The sequence below is a fragment of the Rosa chinensis genome, chromosome 5 (genome assembly GCF_002994745.2).
Source record: "Rosa chinensis cultivar Old Blush chromosome 5, RchiOBHm-V2, whole genome shotgun sequence".
Lineage (NCBI taxonomy): Eukaryota > Viridiplantae > Streptophyta > Magnoliopsida > Rosales > Rosaceae > Rosa > Rosa chinensis.
In genome coordinates, this window is record NC_037092.1 from 9,600,313 (window position 1) to 9,622,635 (window position 22,323).

Consider the following 22,323-nt stretch of genomic DNA (forward strand, 5'->3'; position numbering starts at 1 on the left):
AAAAAAAAACTTAAAAACAGAAGAAAAAAAATAAAAAAATTATTATTTTTTTAATTTTTTATGTTGAAATGACCATTTTAGCCCTCAAAAGTCAAACTTAACGTCCAATTTGGACGGAACAGTAAAAATTGGACAAGACTGATTGAAATTGAAAAGTTTAGGGGGTAAAAATTCAAAATTGAAAGTAGAGGGGGTGAAATTTCACCCCCAAAACTCAGGGGGGTAAACTGAAATTAATCCTTAAATTAAAGTTCCTGCTTTTGAAATTTAATTTCTCCTTCTTTTCCTTGGAGCTTGCAACCTCCCTTCTTCTACATCCCACCTTTCTTATAACGTGGGTTTGATTCTTTGAAAAGCTGAATCGTGGGGATTCACGCTATACGAACTAAGAGCGTTTGTAAACCACGAACTAAGAGCGTTCGTGAGCATCGAAATATTACTGACTAAGAGCATTCGTAAGACTTCGGACTAAGAGCGTCTGTAAGCATCGATTAATGACCATATAACGTCATTGTTTCGATCTAATCCAAAATTTCTTGGAAATCTATTTCTTGGTAGCATAGCTCGGAAATCTTATTATTTATTAGTTGTCATGGAAGTTTAACTCCGAAACTAATATACTTCTTCTTCTTACTTTTAGGATGTCGAAGCCGAAGCTTGACTTTCCTATACTTGACTCAACTGGCTCAGAATATCATAGTTGGGTCACGGATGTTGAGAACCATCTCACTTCAAAAGAGATCCCACCTGTAATTTAGGCACCAAACCCTGAGCTCGTATTTGAGCGTACGGTTACGAATAATGCCACCGCCCTCATCTTGATGAGACGCTACATGGATAAATCACTCCGATTGGAGTACATGGCGATCAAGGATGCTAAAGAACTATGGTTTGCGCTAGAAGAGCTATTTGGCAATGTCAAGGACTCCCTCCTCCCTGACTTGAAACTTTAATAAAGCAATCTACGATTCGCCGACTTCAAGTCCGTAGCTAAATATAATTCAGAATCTCTACGCCTCAAAACCATGTTGGGGTTCTGTGGACAACCCGTCACGGAGCAAGAGCTAATTGAGAAAACTCTCTCCACCTTCCCCCGTCTCAGCAATTTTGGTATCAAAGCAATATAGAGGTGAATACAATGATGGACGGATCACGAGGTTTCATCAGCTAATTAATGTTATGTCTGTAGCTGAAAAACATGATAATATTCTCGTGAAGAATTATAATTCAAGGCCTGTCGAAACTAAGAGCGTTCAAGAGGCGAATTATAATAATTCACCCAAAGGAGGGCGCAAGGAGCGGAACCCTAAAATTAAGGGACAAAACAGACATTTTGGTCCATACAACCGCCCTACAAAGGAAGAAAACAGCCAAAATGGAGCAGGAACACGTGGCAACCAAGGCCAACGTGGGAGAGGAAGACACAAGGCCACTGGCCATAAGGGTGGCGCCATTGTCCAACAAGAACGTCAACCTCGTCCTCATGCACAAGATGCATCTCAATTCAAGGGAGAAAATCGTAATGATGCATGCCATAGATGTGGATCTATTGAACATTGGTTCAAACAATGCAATACAAGCAACAAGTTGGCTGCACATTATAAACCATATAGAGAAGCAAGAGATCAAGAGGCACATTTTGCCGATGAAGAAGAAGATGATGGTGATGATGCCAACGTCAATCTCACCATAGCGGACTTCAAATCTGACAAAGGATTGCACAAGGATGCTGCAGATTTTGATTAGTTTAGTCCTTTATATTTCCAAGAATTATGTAATGGCAATTATGCCTTAATCAATAAAATGACTTATTGGATTCACTCTTTCTCACCAGGCTCATCCAATTGAGTATGATGTCTAGGAAACTAGTTTGAGATTAGTGGTATTTAAGTGAGCCTTACTCCACCAACATCTCTTCCTACTTTCCTGGTCATATTCAATTGGAGTTACCCAACGAATTGAGTGACTACGATTTGTCTAAAGTTCGATTTTTCTTTTGGATTAGATTTTGGTCACAAAACTTTGATGTAATCATTGGCTATTTTATTAATAAAGTCTCGATTTATTTTATTCAATGTCCTGGACATATTTTAATTTCGAACTTTATTATTTTTCAGTATGTTTCCTAGAGAGCTAGAATGCCTCGTGGATAGTGCAACTACACATACTATTCTTCGAAATAGGCAATTATTCCTATGGATGACGCCTACTCAATCTTCTGTGACTACGATGGCTGGATCATCTCAATTGATTCATGGTAGATGACCAGCCCAATTTATGTTGCCAAATGGCACGACTTTAAATGTCACCGAAGCTCTTTATGCTCCTAGGGCAGGAAGAACCCTATTGAGCTTCCAAGATATAAGAGTCAATGGTTTTCATGTGGAAACACATTGTGAGAATGGACAAGAGTTCCTTTGCATCACCTCTAATGACTACAGACCAAAAAAGAGTCTTAGAGAAACTTATGTGTCGAACTAGTGGGTTGTATGCAACCACTATTTGAATAATCGAATCCAATCATGTTATGAGAGATGATCTACGGGATTACGACACATATAGGCTTTGGCATGACCGTTTGGGACATCCAGGTCGTGATATGATGATCCATATATTAAAGACTTCACACTGACATCCATTTTTCAGAACGAAAAGAAGTAAAAATCAAATTTTGGACCCCGAATGATCCCCTGCGCCTCACGGAGCCCTTCACCCTCAAAACCGGCCTTCACCGGCAAGCGCCACCGTCCCCCTGCTGTCTAAGGGTGGCCTTGACGCCACCAATGCTCTGTCAACTCCAAATCCTACTTCTAAAGTTGATTGTGACTTCATGGCTCAACCCAAATCCTCATTGGTTGTTTCTAAAGCCCATCATTCGTTCTGCAAAGCCTACTCTTTAGCAAAATTAGGATCGAGACCATCCAATGCAAAGGACAATAAAGAAAATATACCATTCTTGCAAAAGAATCCAAGGTGATACTTGTGGACCTATTCAACCACCTTGCGGACCATTTAGATATTTTATGGTGTTGGTTGATGCATCGACACGCTGGTCACATGTCATGCTATTGTCCACAAGAAACGCTGCATATGCTAAACTCCTCGCCCAAATTATTAAGTTAAGGGCTCACCATCCTGATCATCCTATTAAGTCTAAAAGATTAGACAACGCTGGGGAGTTTACATCAAAAACTTTTGATGATTATTGCATGTCCATTGGGATTAAAGTTGAACATCCTATTCCTCATGTTCACACCCAAAATGGTCTCACAGAAGCCGTCATTAAACAACTACAAATGGTCCCTACAGCATTGGTAATGCGCACCAATCTCCCTATTTCTGCTTGGGGCAATGCAATATTGCATGCAACTGTGCTTATTTGTCTAAGGCCCACTGCCACTCAACCCTTCTCTGCGTCCCAGATGATAATTGGGTATGAGCCTGATGTCTCACACTTACGCATATTTGGGCGTGCAGTTTATGTGCCAATTGAGCCGCCACAGCACACCAAAATGGGTCCTCAACGACGATTAGGTATTTATGTTGGATATGATTCTCCAACTATATATTAGATCATGTGATAATATTTTCTTTACTAGCTTGTGTGTGTGTGTTCGAGAAGTCTATTACCTATTACATGTAGACTTGTGAGGAAGCTAGTTTTACTCAATTGGTTTAAACATTTTCGGATGAGACCTTATAAACCCAATCAATGAATCTCTTATTAGTCATTGTTCGTATCCAAGTGTGAGTAAGTATTCTATTTGAGTGATTATGCAAAGTTAGGAATTATAGGTATTGATGAACCTGTAGACTAAGCTAGATAGTAGCTTGAGGTGGCATCACTCAATTTATAGCTCAAGCTCTATTTATCCATCATTAAAACTTCTAGTCTACTGCTATCACATGGATATCCCCAGATTGTAGAAATAAAGCTTATCTTCTTCCTATATGTTTTTATATATAACCTTGGTCATTAAGTTATAAAAGAATAAGAGCTTTCATACCTATCTCTGCAATACTTACTGATAAAGGTTTCTATTAAGAGATAGGATTGTACAAGTATATCTATTGAATGCTTAGTGATTAAGTCATTAAGTGATAGGTATGGACAAACACATCTATATGCAGATTTTATTATAATTGTTTTGCTTGATGGCCAAGAACCTGACTAGTATAAATAGCAGCTAGATACTTGTTTCATATCCATACTACAATGAGAGCAATAGGAGAACAGAACGTGAGTGAGGGAGATAGAGAGAAAGGAGTAGGATAGAAAGAAAGAAATAAACAGAAAGGAAAGGAAACAAAAGAAAAGAGACACTGGGAGAAAGAAAAGGATATGTGAGAATGAAAATAGAGAGAGAAGAAGAGGAAAGGAAAGGGGTAGAAGAAAGAGAAGGGAAGGCATGATTACAAAGATTAGTTTCGGAGACTTAGAAATTTGGGATTCAAAGGTCTGTTTCGATCCTAAAATCTATTTCTATTTCTGTGGAACTTTGTTCATGTGTTTTGCTCAGTTCTTGTCTAAGTTGGCTTAATGTTTTCTACAGTTAATAATGTAAATGATTTTCAAATAGAATGTAAACATAGAAACAAATCAAGATGATTAGAGAAATGGTTCCATAAGAATGGGTGTCCTGAGAAATTCTTAGGTTGCTGTTTGGGTTAGATTTCTTATTTTGTCTTAACAACAAGAGGTTAGAGTGATCAAAGAACCTATATGCATCAGTTTAACAACCTTAGACTGAGCAGTAACCTCAAACATTAGTTTGTAGGCATTGGAGAAAGCTAGAACAAGTTTCTGCATTATAATCATTTAGTTAACTTTGAGCAACCATATCCTTTGATCTAGGCTTTCATTTTACAAACCATTTACATGTATTGAAAGCTTATAATGTAAGCTTGATATCTGTACAGTTTCATACAATTTCATGTAAGATTCAGTGGTTAATTTTGAGGCTAAAAACAGAGGTCTGCAATCTGTTGTTTTTAACCCAGTTTTCTTTTTACTAAAAACTGTACATTTCGGCTGGGTATTTGAAGTTGGTGTCTTCATGAAAGTTTCAGTAGACATCTCAAAGATCATTTCAGAATTAAAATCTCATGAAAAAGACTTTTCTAGAGTAAGTTATGATTTTTCGAAGTTGAGAGTCTGCATCAGGAAACTCTGCAATTGTCACAACGTTTCTGTTTGTTCTGTTTCATTTGAACAGTACGTTATCATTATTCAAACTTGTTTCGGTCGACCACCAACTGAACATAGATATTCGTATCTTTTCAACAAAACCTGTGACACCATTTTCCAAATTCATTTGAGATACTTGTGTCGTTGTGAAATTTGCTAGCCATATCTGTTTTTCGTCATAACAAATCTATAAGACATTTTGGTTGGTCAGTTAGCACTTCAAATGAAATCTAAATGGCTTGAGATTTTAGGTACCATTTTCTTAAGACATAAGCTTGATATTGAAGTATGTTCTTAAGGCAGAATCATAGCTTTGTGTTTAAAATAAATTATGTGCTTATGCATAGGAAATGTGAATTGTACTTGGATATTTACTTTTTATGCAGGAACATATATCTATACAATAGCTTGGAATGCAGGTAGGGGGATCTGGGAACCTCTACTCAATTTTATTGTATGCATATATATTGCCTAACATGTTTGTTGTGGAATGAATGAATATTTGATGCAATTACATTGCGAAGTATATGTTATCAATTGATGCATCATTCATTGAGTACATATGAAGTATAAGGGTGGTGATGGTGATATGTGTAATGTTATTGATATAAGAAAGTTTGAAATTTATCTTTTCCGTAGTTAAGTCCATAACCTCAGCAGGTACCAGATCCCAGGTATGCCCATTGTTAATGCGCAATTAGTATATGATTGAAAGGGGGATTCGGGACTGGCGAAAGGGGCATGGACAAGATGACTAGCAAAAGAGGGTTAGGGGGATTGATTTTGGGTGGGGGTTAGTTCATATAGTTGAGTACTCTGAGTCACCTTCATGGTAAAATACATGGTATGGGACATGTAGGCTCAGTTTATTCTGCTGTGTGAATTATCGAGAATAGAACATGCATTCATGCATACCATATGATGATTGTTTGGTTATCTTTTGTGTGAAGAGAAATAGCTCCCTACTGAGCCACAGGTTGAGCTCACCCCTTAACAGTCTTGCAGGTTATCAAACATAAGAACTATGAAGATTAGTGATCGAAAGCAATTAGAGTTAGTTGGAGTTTTGCTTATGTAAGATCATTATTCCGGAAGTGAGTACTCTTAGTGATCTTGAGTTGGATTTATCCTTATACCGAAATGAGAAGTCAATTCCATTATCAAAGTGTCGATTTTATTTTTCCATTCGTTTATTTTTTTAATTTTACTTACACCTTGAATTTTCGGGAAATATTTTTTAAAAAAATTTGACCTGGATTTGGGGCATGACAAGAGAGAAGAGGAATGACGGAAGAATGGGATCGGACCCCATTAGGCATGGCGCCACCGTCCACCATAACACCGTGGCCGGCCATATTGCCGCCAGCGCCGCCACCACTAAAGTTGGCCGACCTCACCCACCTCTCTAACATCAAAATGATGGTGATGTTTTGATGGGTTTTGCTGATGTAAGGTACCTCTTTGACCCTCATAAAGGTCGCTCCCAAATGGGTTATGTCTTTACCATGGGTAGCACTACAATATCTTGGAGTTCTACAAAATAGAGCCTTGTTGCTACTTCCTCAAATCATGCAGAGATTATTGCTCTACATGAAGTCGTGGGTGAATGTATATGGCTAAGGTCTATAATTAGACATATTCGAGGAAGTTGTGGTTTGAAATCTACCACGGATGAACCTATATGCATTTATGAGGATAATGCAGCTTGTATTGAGCAAATGAAGCTAGGTTTCATCAAAGGCGACAACACCAAGCATATATCGCCTAAGTTCTTCTATAATAAGCAACAACAATCACTTCTAAATATTGAAGTGAATCAAATCCGATCAGAGGATAATGTAGTGGACTTATTCATTAAATTGTTACCTAAATCCACCTTCGAGAACATGTGAAAAGTATCGGATTGAGAAAGTTATTCAAACTCCCACGACTGTAGCAATCAGGGGGAGATATCGACATCAGGGGGAGTTATGATGTCTACATGTTCGATCTAGAAGAGTGAAGCACGTGTTGTACTCTTTTTCTCCTCCTCGAGCTTGTGTTTGTTCCACAGGGTTTTTCACTCGAGCAAAATTTTTAACGAGGCAACGGATGAAGCGTCACCACCAAGTTTGAGCGGCACAAGGGGGAGTGTTGAAGGAAATCGACTTATGTGTGCCTAATCAAACTAGGATTAGTTTCATGATTGTAATAAGAGATAATGTTCTAGAATTCCAAGTCCTATTCGGAATAGTTTTCCTTGTAACATTATAACATATACTTTGTAATCTCTATATATAGGGCTCCTATTCTCAATAATGAAACACACAATTCTCTCATCAAACTCTCTCAATTTCTCTCATTCTTAAACAAACATAACTTTATTTACAGATTTTCAGGTGAAAGTTGACAATTTTTGGCGATCAGCCACACTTAGACACTCGTCATGCTATCCATTTTTTTGGATATGAAATTCAGATTCATGTACAACAGCTTTTTCTTCTCAACTTTTCTTTCGCATTTGCCCATAAAACCACTCACTATGTCACTTCCCATAATCCCATTCCTTCTTTCTCTCGACACCACACGTAATATGGTTCTTGCTGGACTTATTATTGCCATTAAAACCACTTCATCGTTGTCAAGTTCATCCTCATCATCATCCACAGAAGGAGGCTCTTATTTTATTCCATCTCTGGATCTTCCATAACCTCCTGGGTACTAAGAATTGGGAGGTCCGGTTGGGGACTTGCTGGGTTTTAGTTACGTTGATGCTTGTGCTTTCATGGCAAAGTTGTCTTCCTGAATTCTTCTAGAGATAGATCAAAATTAAAGCCCACTAGTAGTGATCCCTGTATTTTTGTCTTTGGTTTGATGGACCATTATGCTAGAGATATCGACTACTGAAGATTGAGACCAGCAAATGAGAATTACCTCACATGCACAGATTTACTTAAACAACAGAAAACTCAGAACCCAGTAGCAGCAATAGCAAGAAAATCATAAAGCAGGGTGTTTAATTATCAGTGATATTTAGTCAGTGATAGAGTTCCATAGGTTAGTGCCGATGAGTTCTTGTAAGGGATTATTCAATAGATTGGGTTTGATGTTGGGTGGGTTCTCTCACAATTGAACTCTTTGTGGGGATCAATCTGAGAGCAGGTCTAAAACAAACAGGGACGGAAGACAAACTTGTAGAGTTGTATTTTCTTATATTGCTTGACAAAGAGATTAAAATTCGATGCTTTACTATGTACATAGAGAATAAATCCCTTGCGTGTGATCACACTATGTCAAAAAATGCTTCATACCATACCCCTCAGACGACAGAAGACGTTTTTTCTGTTGTCTGATTTTTTTGAACGTCTTCAGACAACAGATTTAACTGTTTATGTCGTCTAAATGGTATCAAAATCAACACCAATTCAACTTTTTCAAGTTTGTTATATTTAGAAAATTCAGACAATAGATTCTGTTGTCTGAGTAAATAGAAAAATATTTACCCGTATTTGGACAAAAAAATTTTTTGGTTGAACTAAAACTTAATGTGAACTAGATGCCTATACCCCGAGTTTTCTCAACACTTAGTCAAAAAAACAGAAACCTTCTTTCCCTCTCCCTGAGCTAGACCTCGAGCAACTTCAGCTCCCCATTTTGGTTCTTCTCCCCTAATCAGAGACATTCTTTCCCTTTCCCAATTATGGTTATTCTATCCCTGATCTAGGTTTTCTACACAGAAGAGTCTCATCAACCTCTCCCCGATCTAGGTCAAGAAGACACTGTTGGTGGAGTTCTTCGATTTCATAGTAAGTCTTATTCTTCGTCTTAGGGTTTCGACCTTGATTTGTGTTGGGTTTTAGTGCTTCCTTGGGATATTGATTTGGGGTTTTAGGGTTTCTTTGGGATATCGAATTGGTAACGATTTAGAGATGGGGTGATTGAAATAGAATTGGGTTTTATTCTGGTTTATGGATTTGGGGATGGTTTATGGTTCATTTCGATTTGGGATGGTTTATGGTTATTCAGAATCTAAGGCTCTGACTCCTCTCCAATAGTGCTCCTCCCTCTCAATCTTCAGCCTCCATGACTCTATATCTGATGCCTGAGATTCAGTTCCTCATTTTTTCAATTGGGTTTTCTGAAATTTTCTCTTCTTATTGATTGGGACATTGGGTATATGAAATCTATGTTTGGGTTTATTGATTGGATGGTTGCTGGCTTACTGCAATTGCTTATTCTTTGGAATTGATGCTTTATTAATGGAGTGATGGTTGTTTGACGTTTATTTAAACAATTGCTGATTGTTTGATTGTTTGGATTATACATGCGAGTCTGTGAACTTGTTTATTCAGTTTGATTGTCTGGGATTATACCTGCGAGTTTGGTTTATATGAATCTCATTTTGTTTAGCTTTGTAAGTTTAGTCGTAGCTGGTGGGACAATTCCTTAGACTCCTTGCTTCTCAATTGCAATTTGAGGTTATGCTTGTCCCCCCATCAATTTTTCATTCTATTAACTTTGTTAGCTGGACTTTATTACTTGCAGTTGATTTTCATGAATGGAACATTACGTCTTTCTTAATTTCTTGGATTAATGTAGGCTCATATTCTCTTTCTTTTGCTTTTCTCAAGTGCTTAGCCTTGGATTCTTGTTTTGTTGCTGAGAAATTTAATTGTCGAGATTCAATCATCTATATAAGTCGTGGTAGTTCTGTTTGTGTAAATCATGGAAACTAGAATAAGATGAACATACTTCATTTGGATTTGGTTTTGTGTTTTCAATTTTGGTTGGCAGAAAGAATAATTTAGTTATTTGTAAAACTTGGTTTCTTCTCATTTATTCCTTGGTGACAAGTGAAAACAGATCATTAAGGAATCAATTTCTCATCACTTTGAGCTGTAGCTCAGACCTTTCTCTGGTATGTGTCTTGATTTGGGTAAAAGAACTTGTTTGCTTAACGCAAGAGGCATGAACACTTCCTTGCCTTACAACTAGAACTGAAACCTAGACAGAAGGTTTGCCTTCTCAAGTACTCAATGTAACACAGATTATTAAGCTGGAGAGATACTTTAGTATTTGGTTCAATATGTTGACTTGGTTTTTGGTATCTTTTGGTGCTAGGTTTTGGATGTACGTTGTGGAATTGGAGGACCACTTAGAGAAATAGGACGCTTCATGTGAATGCCATTTATTTATTTTTACTTTGGTTGATGTGGCCTGCCTTGTTATGGCTATGATATTTTAATTATGAAATTGCACACGTCTAGAGGGCAGACTATGCTATCAAATGTGCTTTAGCTCCCTTATATGCATTGTTCTTTATAAATTTTGAATCTGTACTACTATTGCCTAATAATATATACTACGTACATTTAACATTGATTATTAGGCCATTTGCAATATTCTGCTACAATGGGTCTATACCAATTGTGCCTCATTGTGGAGGCATTATGATTCTGTGTCGAGTCTATTTTGGAGGGTTTAGGGTTTTTGATTGATGCTTTTGGAGAATGTGGTTATATGCAAGTGGCTTATGGTTTGTGTTTTGCACTTAAACTCAGTGATGAGATTGGATTTGTTCATCCATCCCTGTTTGTCAACTTGAATGAAGAGGCATCCTCATCATCTGATGGTATTACTAATGTGGTGTGCTCAGCAGATGGGAGTGCAGTGTTTTGGAATAGGGCTCATAAGTTGGGAATTTCGACGGATGTTCTTATTCCATTATATAAGGAACCTAAGCGCGCGCTGATGGCAGCAAATCGACAATATAAGGCAATTAATTGCGTAACTGGGGTTGAGACCTCTGTATGTGCCTCGTTATCTTTGGATAAGGTATTGAAAGTGAAGTCACGAAGCATAGTAGGGTTGTTTTGTTAGTGAGTTTTGATTTTGGCACTGCTTGGCATTCCAGGTATGTTCCTTTATATCTTTGGTCTTAAGTCTTTTTTCTCTATTATATTTCCCTACGGATTATGTTAGCACTGTTTGCAAGAGAGTGACGTTGTATATGTGACACAGGAAGATGATGTTGTTAAAGAAGCAAGAGCTCTCAATTTTATTGGATGAACTTGTATTCTCAGCGCTTGTTCTTTCATATGCACCTAAATCTGAGCATACTTAGAGCCACAGGTAACATGTTTGACAACGTCTATTTTATATGCATTCAAAACATTCACTAGTATGGCTGGTTATGCATTATGGCTACCACCAGTACAATCACATTATTGACTTAAAGAAGACATGTAGGGCATATCTTTTCTCCTCAACTAGCTGCATTACTTCACACATACACATCAACACACATGTTTACCAGTACGATACTTATAGTTTCGTATTTAAGAGTGTTCAGATTTGGTGTTAAGCAAGTCCCTTATTATGGTTATGCATTTTTTTCTTCCATGAGGATTTGCAAAGGTCAAATTTATGAGCATATTAATCATTGGCAGGCGATGGGTCATCAAGTTAATTGCTGGAAAGTGTTCAACTCTGCAAGAGATCGTCACCAAAGAGTCTGAGCTGGTGGAGAAAATAGCTGAGGTTTATATTCAGTTCAGGAATTGCGTACTTTTAATTTGCAAAGGTTTATTTAAACTTTGAAGTCAAATTTCATTTATCACATATGTTGTCTTTTTGTTGTTTTCTGTGTTGCTCACCTAGAGAAAACAACAAATTTCACACCAATTACTGTAGCAAAGTAGCTTATAATAGCTTTGGTTCACTCCTCCTTTGTCCAACATACTGCTCAATTTTTGTGATTTTTGTTGTAAAACTATAGTAAACGAATTTGAGAGAGAGAGAGTATAGACGTAGAGAATAGAATGTGTGTCTTATTCATCTCACCATGAGGAGCCTTATATAGGACTACATGGTGTACACAAAAGGGTAATACTTAATTACAATCCAATCACTCCTACAATTACAACCTATCAATCACCAATCTATAGGGATAGGCACCTATTACTCATCATCTATTTACATGATTATCCACAAATATTTACAACATTTCCCCTTGGATATTCCATGTCAATAGTGTTGCATAGGCTGAGCGCTTCTAAGTTGCCTCGTCAAAAACCTTGCCAAGTAATAAAAACCCTATGGGAAAAAAACAATCTTGGTCGAAGGAGAAAAAGAGCACAACATGCTTGAGTATGGAGTAGCAGTATCACAGCTTTAGAGATAGGTGAAGTCTTCTTATCAGCACCATAAGTAGGTAGTATGTCTACGAGAGGGATGCATTAGAGTTGCTACACCAAAACCTTGCCCGGTAAACCCAGTGGGAGAAACCCGTGGTCGAAGGGAAAAGATGAGCAAATGCATGTATATGTCGAATCAAAGCATCTTCAGAATGTAGTATAAGTGGGGTGACCATGCTAAAGATGTGCCTCGTTAAAACCTTGCCAGGTAACAAAACCCAGTGGGACAAAATAACCCTGGACGAAGGACAAAAAGAGTACACGATGGTCAAGTGGGTATGCTTCAAGATACTCCCCCTGATTTCGACTCCCCCTGAAAAATTACATGTTAGGTAATTCAGATAGTTTACATAGACCAATACCTTGAACATGCTTCTGGAATGTAAACTTTGGTAGTGACTTGGTAAAGAGGTCTGCACGATTGTCTTCAAATCAAATATGCTTAACTTCAATCTTCTGATGCTCCTGTTGTTGCTAATTGAAGGAGAACTTCGATACAATATGTTTGGTGTTGTCTCCTTTGATGAAACTCATCTTTATCTGCTCTATGTAAGCAGCATTATCCTCGTAGATAATGGTTGGTTCATCAGTGGTGGAATGCAGTCCATATGTGCTTCGAACATGGTTTGTAACGGCTCTTAGCCATGACATTCACATATTGCTTCGTGAAGAGCTAGTAGCTTATCATGATTCGAAGAGGTAGCAACAAGTGTCTATTTTGTAGAGCTCTAAGAAATTGCAGTATTCCCAATGGTAAAGACATAACCAATTTGGGAACGTGCCTTGTGCGGGTTTGATAGATAGTCTATATCAGCATATCCAACAAGGCAAGCATCATTCTGAGGATCAAGGGGGTTTGATCCATTCCTTGATGCGTAGGGATAGAATAAGCCCATATCCGCCTTACCTCTAAGGTAGCAAAAAATGTCTTTTATGCCATTCCAGTGGTGGCGTGTTGGCGCAGAGCTTTATCTAGCTAACATGTTCACATCGAATGAGATGTCCTGTCTAGGGCATTAAGCCAAGTACAATAATGCGCCTATCGCACTTAGATATGGGACTTCTGGTACCAATATCTCTTCGTTATCATCTGCAGGATGATATGGTTCTCTCTAGACTTCAGACGACCATGGGTGTGCTTACTTTTATCCTCATTAAAGCATCTTAACATCTTCTGGATGTAATTTGGTTCATGGACCAAAATTTCATCTGCACTGCGCTCGGGCTCCAGGTCGAGACAATAATTTGTTCTCCCAAGGCCTTTCATCTCAAATTCCAACTTCAGGTGCTTTGCGGTTTCCTTGATCTCTTCAGGAGTATCGATCAAATTCATGTCATTGACATAGACCGCCACAATTCCAAACTAGGAACTTGTTTCCTTAATAAACACGTATGGGCATAGTTTATTATTCACATATCCCATCCCGATTAAATATTCACTTAGACGGTTATACCACCTCCGTCTGGATTGTTTCAATCCATAAAGTGAACGCCTCAAAACTAATGAAGAGCGTGTTCCGTGGTCTAGAACTATTTGCATCGGGTATATTAAGTCCTTCTGGAACTTTTATGTATATCTCTGTATCATGATCCCCATAGAGATAAGCTGTGACCACATTCATAAGCTGCATATTCAGTTTTTCGGAAACTACCAAACTGAAAAGGTAGTGGAACGTTGTGACATCCATTACGGGAGAATACGTCTCCTCGTAATCAACCACAGGGCGTTGAGAAAATTATTGCGCCACTAGACGAGCCTTGTGTATCACAATCTCGTTTTTCTCATTACGATTCCTTACAAATACCCATTTAAATTCTACGGGTTTAACATGGGGAGGTGTAGGAACAACAGGTCCAAACACCTTTCTCTTTATCAAGGAATCTAATTCGACCTGGATTGCTTATTTCCTTTTTGGCCAGTCATCTCTTCGTTGAATTTGATCAACAAAGCAAGGTTCGAGGTCATCGCATATTATAGTTTCGGTGGCCACCACAAATACTAATATATCATCGATGATAATCTCAACCCGATTCCAAATCTCACTAAATTTACCGAGATTTCTCTATTCTCAGGAGTGGGTTCAAATGTTGGAGCGTCCCCCAACATCGTCTCTTCTAGGACAGACCCATAATCCGGATTTATCTCATGAGATGGATCGGTTTGAGATTGCGATGTTAAGGGGATTCATTTGTGCCAAGTTTACCCTCTTCTGGAGATAAGAATCCTTCGAACCTAATGATCTACCTCACTTCAGGGCAGGGACATATGACTGGTTAGCCGCCATGGTCGTACCTCGTCCATCTGGGACCACACATTCTACAGGGACGTCTATCCTTGCAGGCACATTTGCAGCATGTATATATGATCTCATCACTTTAGCTAGATCAGAGAAAGCATCTGGCATATATTGGGATACACTCTGTAGATCTAGAATTCTCCACACTTCATTATCACATTGTGCGGTTTGGGGATCAAGATGAGACATAGTGGGGACATTCCACGTTAATTCACGTTGTTCATCAGGAACGGTAACGTTCTTATCTCCCCCTAACGGCGGGAAGACTATCTCATCAAAGTGACAATCCGCAAATCTAGCGGTAAAGAAATCGCCTGTCAAGGACTCGAAAGAGCACATAATGGATGAGATTCATAATCGACATGTATGCCCATCCTTTGTTGAGGACCCAATTTTGTACGTTGTGACGGCACAATTGGCATGAGGACTGCATACCCAAATGTGCGTAAGTGCGAAACATCAGGTTCGTACCTAGTCACCAACTGTAATGCAGAGTTAGGTTGGGTAGCAGTGGGCCTCAATGGGACCAACATAGCTGCATGCAAAATTGCATAGCCCCACACAAAAACTAGGAGCTTGGTGCGCATTACCAAGATTCTATTTGCGAGACCATCTTGGGTGTGAACATAGGGAACTACATGTTCAGCATCAATCCCAAGGGATATGCAATAATCATCGAAAGACTTCGATGTAAACTCTCCGGTATTATCAAGTCTTATAGACTTTATGGGATAATCCGAGTGGTGAACCCTCAATTTCATGATCTGGGTGAGAGTTTAACAAAAGCAGTGTTTTCTTGTGGACAATAGTGTAACATATGATCACTTTGTCGATACATCAACCAAAACCATTAATATTTAACTGGTCCACATGGTGGTTGGATATGTCCACAAATTTTCCTTGCATTTTGGGCAGAAAAATGGTGGTGTATGTACTAGTCTTTGCATATGATGGTCTAGTATGGCATATACAAGACCCTTATTCAGAAGGGGGTGCACCTGCGATGAATTGAGGATACGGTGCATCATAATTTGACCTGGGCGTCCCAAAAGGTCATGCCATAGCAAGTAGTTGCTTGAATTAATTAGCTTCTAGCTAACAGATTTCAATTTCTCCAATGTACGTTTCTGGCCGCACACTCGGAGGTTTATGCAAAGATATTCCACGCATTTTTCTCTGTGGTTTCAATGTGGTAACTGTTGGTTCGAATATCCTTAATACTCAATAACGTTCTTCTGGAACGTGGAGATTATAAGGCCTCATTAATGGTAGGTTCAGTACCATTGGACAACATATAGTGGGTTTTGCCATAGCCCTCTATCAGGTTGGATTGCCCTAATACGGTTGTCACAGAGGTATGAATAGACAATAAGTTTGAAAAACATCTCCGATCTGGGAGTATGGTGTGTGTAATAGCACTTTTAACCAGACAACAAACTTCCCCATAGAATATGTCTATTCATTTATTTAATTCAATGGATCACATATATAAATACGTTTATTGAATTAAATATATTCGAACATAACCACATTTTCATAATCCAAAATGATTGAAAACATAAATCACCAAAAATAATCCGAAGATGTTTCATTCATTAAGATGAAATAGATATGACATAAGTGACCAATTATACCCATGTCTTCGAGTTCTAATCCTCGGTATGTTCAGTAACTGCCTGAAAATCCATGATCTCTAGTGTGGAATCGATAGAAAATTACCCTTCAATAAAGTTGGTATTTCGAGTTCCGCGACCGGCGTAATACTCATCTACTGCTTCGGCTATCGCACAACAGGTGCGGGACCAGCAGTCAATTCCTCCACATCAATAACAAAGATCATGCTGATTCTGGTGGCAGCGGGCCGGACCAATGTTTCTTTCAACTCAGGCTTGCTGAGTTATGGAATCATGGTTCCTACCATGTAGAGCCTAATTACGTGGCCTCTTAGACTTTGGCCAAGTGGCAGACTGTCATATGGATTAATTTCGTTCTGCCAATCATGTCTTGCTTCAAGCAAGAAATTGTCATTTGATGGTGAAAGCGCTCTTCCAAAGCAACCCAAAGAGTCTGTGTATCCTCTTAATCGGATACTTAACTTGGAGTGCTCTCTCTATATGTTTCTTTATGAACATTATGGAACTTGCCTTAAAAGCCTCAGTGATGACATTGTCAATATCGATTGTTGATCTCATCTTCTTTGCAGTCAGATGAATTTTTACATCTTGAGTTCACTTTAGATAGTTTCTTCTGGAGACCTCCAAAGCAACAAAGTCAAACATGTTGAGATTTGACATTTGTTACAGGAAAAAAACAAATAATATTAGTGCTTTGGGTAATATCATCCATAAGCAAGTAATGAGAACTTCAGGTTCTATAACATGGTATGAAAAATCGGATTAGACATGTAAAATCTGCTGGTTTTATCATGTGTGGTGAATTTATGAAGGAAACTTCAAGTTTCTTAAACGGCATTATCGAAACTACAAGTTCGATATATGTATGAACTACTGGTTCATTTGGAACTTCTAGTTCATTAGGTACCTGCATTTTCTACACATATATTCTAGTGCGAAAATTTAGACAAGTAACACAATAATATTGAATTGAGCAAATTGAAATAATCTCACAAATTTGGATAAATAAAAGTCACAAATCAATTGAGATATTAATTGCATGCTACTAATTTAACATATTAACTATCACACAATTATGTGAATAAATGCTTCTGGCAATTAATTACACATATTAGATATGGTGAATCTATTTACAATATCAAATCATTTTTCCTTTTATTTTTGATTCTGCTGGACCAAAGAAGGAGTGGGCTTGATAGTGAAGCCTATCGGGCTTAGTCTGCGGGCTTGTGACCCGGGCTTTCATGCGTAAGTCAAATGGTGTGTGAGGCCTGCTGGGCTGCTTGGTCCCACGGAGGGAGAGTGGGCCTACTGGGCTCAAGCTGGTCTGCCAAGGAATGAAAAATTATTACTCAACCCTTTCGGTAACTCCAATTGAATACGACCGGGTAAGGAAAGATGAGGTTTAGGTGGAGCGAGGCTCTCTTAAGTACACAACCTCATTTGAACCTTACCTAGACATCGCATCCAACTGGATGAGCCTACTTTGAGAAGATGCATAACTTTTGTCATGGTAACATGTAGTGAGCTGCTATTCTGGCCTTGCAACTTGGGCCTGAGCTTCTGGCTCGGATTTGTTGTTGTGACTTTGGGCTTGATTTGAGCTTCTGACTCAGCCACATTTAATATTCACAATTATAACATAACCAAATTCAATATATGTTATTAAATCATAACGTAAATAAATTTATGCAGCGGTTATGTACCTAAGGAAATGGGTTCAAATCCCATTAATGCTTCTGGCATTATGTACAGGTAATAAATTTGGCAAAATGCTTCTGGCACAATGTTTATGTAATAATCGCGTAATAATTTAGCCCATAATGCTTCTAGCATAAAGAATTATAATGGCAGATTCAAATTTGTGTAACAAAAAATTAAGCCCATAATTCTTCTATCATAATTCACACAATAATTCAGAATTGTCTCAATGTGATAATGAAGTGATTGTGATAATGAGCATAAATTACAATGGCAATTGCTTTGGATAAAATCAATCAAAATCAAATCACGAGTTGATCAATCACCAATTAATTGGCCTCAAATCTGCTTCTGGCAGAATTAATACTATAGAAAATTACATAGTAGCACATGACCAAAGATGTAAATACAGAAAACCCACTTACTACAAGATTTATACAAATAAGGACATGAGCCCAGGCCCAAAAACCAAATGATACAAGCCTGATTCCCAGTTTTAATAAAAATGACCAAAATGTTCTAGTTTCACCACAATTTACGACACTGCCACTATCTAATACCCAAAACCGTAAACCGATCTAAACCCTCAATCTGGGTATTCTAAAAGAATAGCATGGTCTCTGTAATCTCGATGAGAATCCGACCTTGGGTATCGATACCAGTGTTCCGGCGACCATTATCACCTGTTTTCTCGGTTCCGGAAAGGTGGGTTTCGATTTCTCTGCTTTTCATTGTGTTTATGCAATCTGGGTTTTGATCACTGAGAAAGGGAAGAGCGGCAGCGAAAAATGCCGAGTCCATTGAGAAAGACGCCGTGCATGCCGGAACTAGGCTCGCCGAGATCCGAAACATTGGTGCAGGTTTCGAACTTCATTGCTGATTCAGAATCGTCTTTCGATCTCCACCACCTTGCGACTCCGGTGATTTCTGAAGAAGATGGCGGAGAAAGATTCCGTCGCGGCTCCATGTGGTGATGGAATTGTAATGGAGTTCCGGATTCCGAAACCTCTAAGATCGAAGAGTGAGAGTACTGTCGGATTCGCCGAGAAACTAACCTTCGATTTCACTGCAGAGACCTCAGCCATACTATACTCATGGTCATCCAACATTCACCGTTGTCACTGCAATCTACCACAAGATAACAAGCTGCACTATATTGAAGCTCAATAATGGAAGGCTGAAATTTCACTTGGGCATTTTCTCGAACGCTGGGTGTGCATGGCTACTCGTTATTATTCTTGGGCTACCTTGGCAGGTAATTAAAGAGATTAGAGCTGTGGCATTGAGTTTAGAAATTTGAGACAAAGCTGCTGTAAATTGCTGTGGAATTGTAAGAGTGATCGCAATTGGAGCAATTGGGAATGCACAATACTTCAGTGGCGGACGCAGGAATATATAGAAAAGAGTAATTTAATTTAATCAACGAAGTCATCGATTTGGAAAGTAAACTAGAACTAACCTTCAAGATCGTCAATCCAAGACTGAGTTGCAGAAGGGCAGAGATTGCATGAAGACTCAAAGAGTCGAAGTCGGACTAAATCGAAGAAAGTCAGGAAGTATTGAGTTTGTTGTTTGGGGATTGGAGATTCTCAGTGGAACAAAAACAATGGGAAATGGGGTCGTATGGGTCTCTGGGAAAGGCAAGCTGCACGCCTTCAGCCTCTACATATACTTAATTATATATGATAGTGCTTTGGTGAAACAGAATAGCACCATATGGCCATACACATCAACAATCAATTATCTATTATATTATTATATAAAAATAGCTGACATAAAATATAAAAAAGAATCTCAGTTGCCACATGTCAAAAGCTGACTGGGGCAGTAGCCCCTACTCATCCCTACGTGTGTCTGTCACTGACTGCACTAGTAGTGAGGTCATAACAGTAGCAGGATTGAACAAGTGCAATAGGAGAACACGAGTACGAGGGCAGTAGCAGAACTGGACAAGTGCAGTAGCAGGATTAGGTGATGACGAGTAGCAAAACTGGACAGTATGAGTGCCACGAGTGCAGTAGCAGGATTGGACAAGCACAATAGCAGTAATGGGCGATGACGAGTAGCAAAACTGGACTATATGAGTGCAGCGAGTGCAGTAGCAGGATTGGACGAGTGCAGTAGCAGTAATGGGCGATGACGAGTAGCAAAACTGGACTATATGAGTGCAGCGAGTGCAGTAGCAGGATTGGACGAGTGCAGTAGCAGGATTGGGCGATGACGAGCGCAGTAGCAGAACTGGACTAGTATGAGTGCAGTGCAGTAGCAGGATTGGACTAGTACAGTAGCAGGATTAGGCGATGATGAGTGCAGTAGCAGAACACGAGTACAAGTGCAGTAGCAGAACTGGACGAATATGAGATTATTCTCAGAAAAAAAAAAAAAAAAAAAAAAAAGTAACATAAAGGGATTAGAAGTAAAAAAAAAAGTAATTAAGGGTAAAAAAAAAAATTAACCCATGACATGTGACAAGTGTAAAGCAGATTATCCTTATTTGTAAGATTTAATCATTATAAAGGGATTAGAAGTCAAAATAAGTAGTTAAGGGTAAGAAAGTAAATTAACTCATGACATGTGGCAAGTGGAGAACATATTGTCCTTATTTGTAAGATTTAGTCCTTATATGTTTAATTTAATCTTTAAATGATGTAATTGTTAAGTAATCTTTTGTCAATAACTTATATGTAATTTGTTATTAATACTAAATAGTGTTAACACATACTAACTTGCCATAGTGGTACAACGGACAACATGTTGAGTTGGTACCTATTTTAGCTGGGTTCGAATCCCAGCAACTGCATAATCTATTTTTTTTTCTTTCTTGTTGAATTGATGTTACTGATATTGATTTGGTACTACTGGACCAAGTACTACAGATATATACTTGCAGTCCATAAATTTTTCTCTTTTCTTTTCCAATCAAACAATCCCAAACACATGAACAAATATATACAAATACGTATACCAAGTAAATAAATCATGTAGGATTTGCTAGGGCTCATGCATTATGGTGATTTTTCATATTCAATCAATAGGCTCAATAAGCAAGAAGCATGAATATAAAATTAGGTTTTGGAAAACATTACTTGATGAAGGACGGATAAATCTTCAGCTTATGCCAATCCAAGAGCTATTCGCCTCTTCTGGACAGCTCCCACTTCGAATGGTGTACAGGTCTCAAAACGACTCCAATAGGGCTGAAATTTGGAGGTCAGATAGAAGAGGCAGAGACGAACAACTTTGATGAAGGAAATATTTTGATCTGAGGTCCCGATCAAGAGGTTTCGGGGTGTTCAAACAGGCTGCAGCAGGGGGTTTTTTTTTCTCTGGCTAGGGCTTGGGTTAGAGCTTCGTGCTGATAACGTGTTGTAAAACTATAGTAAACAAATTTGAGAGAGAGAGAGTATAGACGTAGAGAATAGAATGTGTGTCTTATTCATCTCACCATGAGGAGCCTTATATAGGACTACATGGTGTACACAAAAGGGTAATACTTAATTACAATCCAATCACTCCTACAATTACAACCTATCAATCACCAATCTATAGGGATAGGCACCTATTACTCATCATCTATTTACATGATTATCCACAAATATTTACAACAATTTTGATGTTTTCAGTTAAAAGTATCAGTGAGATCCTTTACAAGTTTACATAGAAATATATGTTAAATCTGATACCTAAAATTTGTACCTTTTAGGATTATTGTATTTAAAGATTCCATATGGCACGCTATACATATATCATGATTTCCTTAGGTATTTTGGGAGGCAAATTAGAAATTTCTATGTTGTGGTTGTCTTTGTTATAACTCAGATTCTATCTTTACAGAGGTCAAAAATGAATTACCGTGCATGGTATCATCGTTGCTGGTTGGTGACCTACATGACAACAGAGTTGGTTAGACGTATTTCCTCAATCCTCTTGTATTTAATGGGGAGTTCTCCTGTTACCTTCTAGGACTTTGGATATCCATTTTGAATTCTCCTTTAGTCCTTATGGTCCTTGGTGAATTCCTTGCAGTCTCTACATGAATTAAAGAGATCTAAAAACTGGGCTGGCTTGCATGTTGCTGACCATAGTGGGTCTTTTTATTCATTTCAATATGATATCAAGATTTTCTCAGACCCTAGCAATCATCCAAAAATTGAGGGTAATAATGGACTTGCTGCATTTGCTTCTCAAATTTAATGAACTTTATTATGTCCAAATCTAAAATACGCCTATAATATGAAATCTGATTGCATCATAATAACTTGCTGCATTTGCTTGTTTCAATGGGAAACGAAATCAAATCTTGCTTACACACAGAAGGATATTGATGT

General features: G+C 38.3%; 2 long non-coding RNA genes across 2 annotated transcripts; both read left to right on the forward strand.

The window, feature by feature from the left end:
* Positions 1–4,219: 4,219 nt before the first annotated feature.
* Positions 4,220–6,348, forward strand: LOC121049579. Its single transcript, XR_005800810.1, has 2 exons — positions 4,220–4,457; positions 5,575–6,348. It is a non-coding gene; the product is annotated as an uncharacterized LOC121049579 (long non-coding RNA).
* Positions 6,349–11,613: 5,265 nt separating this feature from the next.
* On the forward strand, positions 11,614–22,081 carry LOC112201480. The gene is made up of 3 exons (XR_005810618.1): positions 11,614–11,707; positions 21,830–21,898; positions 22,022–22,081. It is a non-coding gene; the product is annotated as an uncharacterized LOC112201480 (long non-coding RNA).
* Positions 22,082–22,323: the final 242 nt, after the last annotated feature.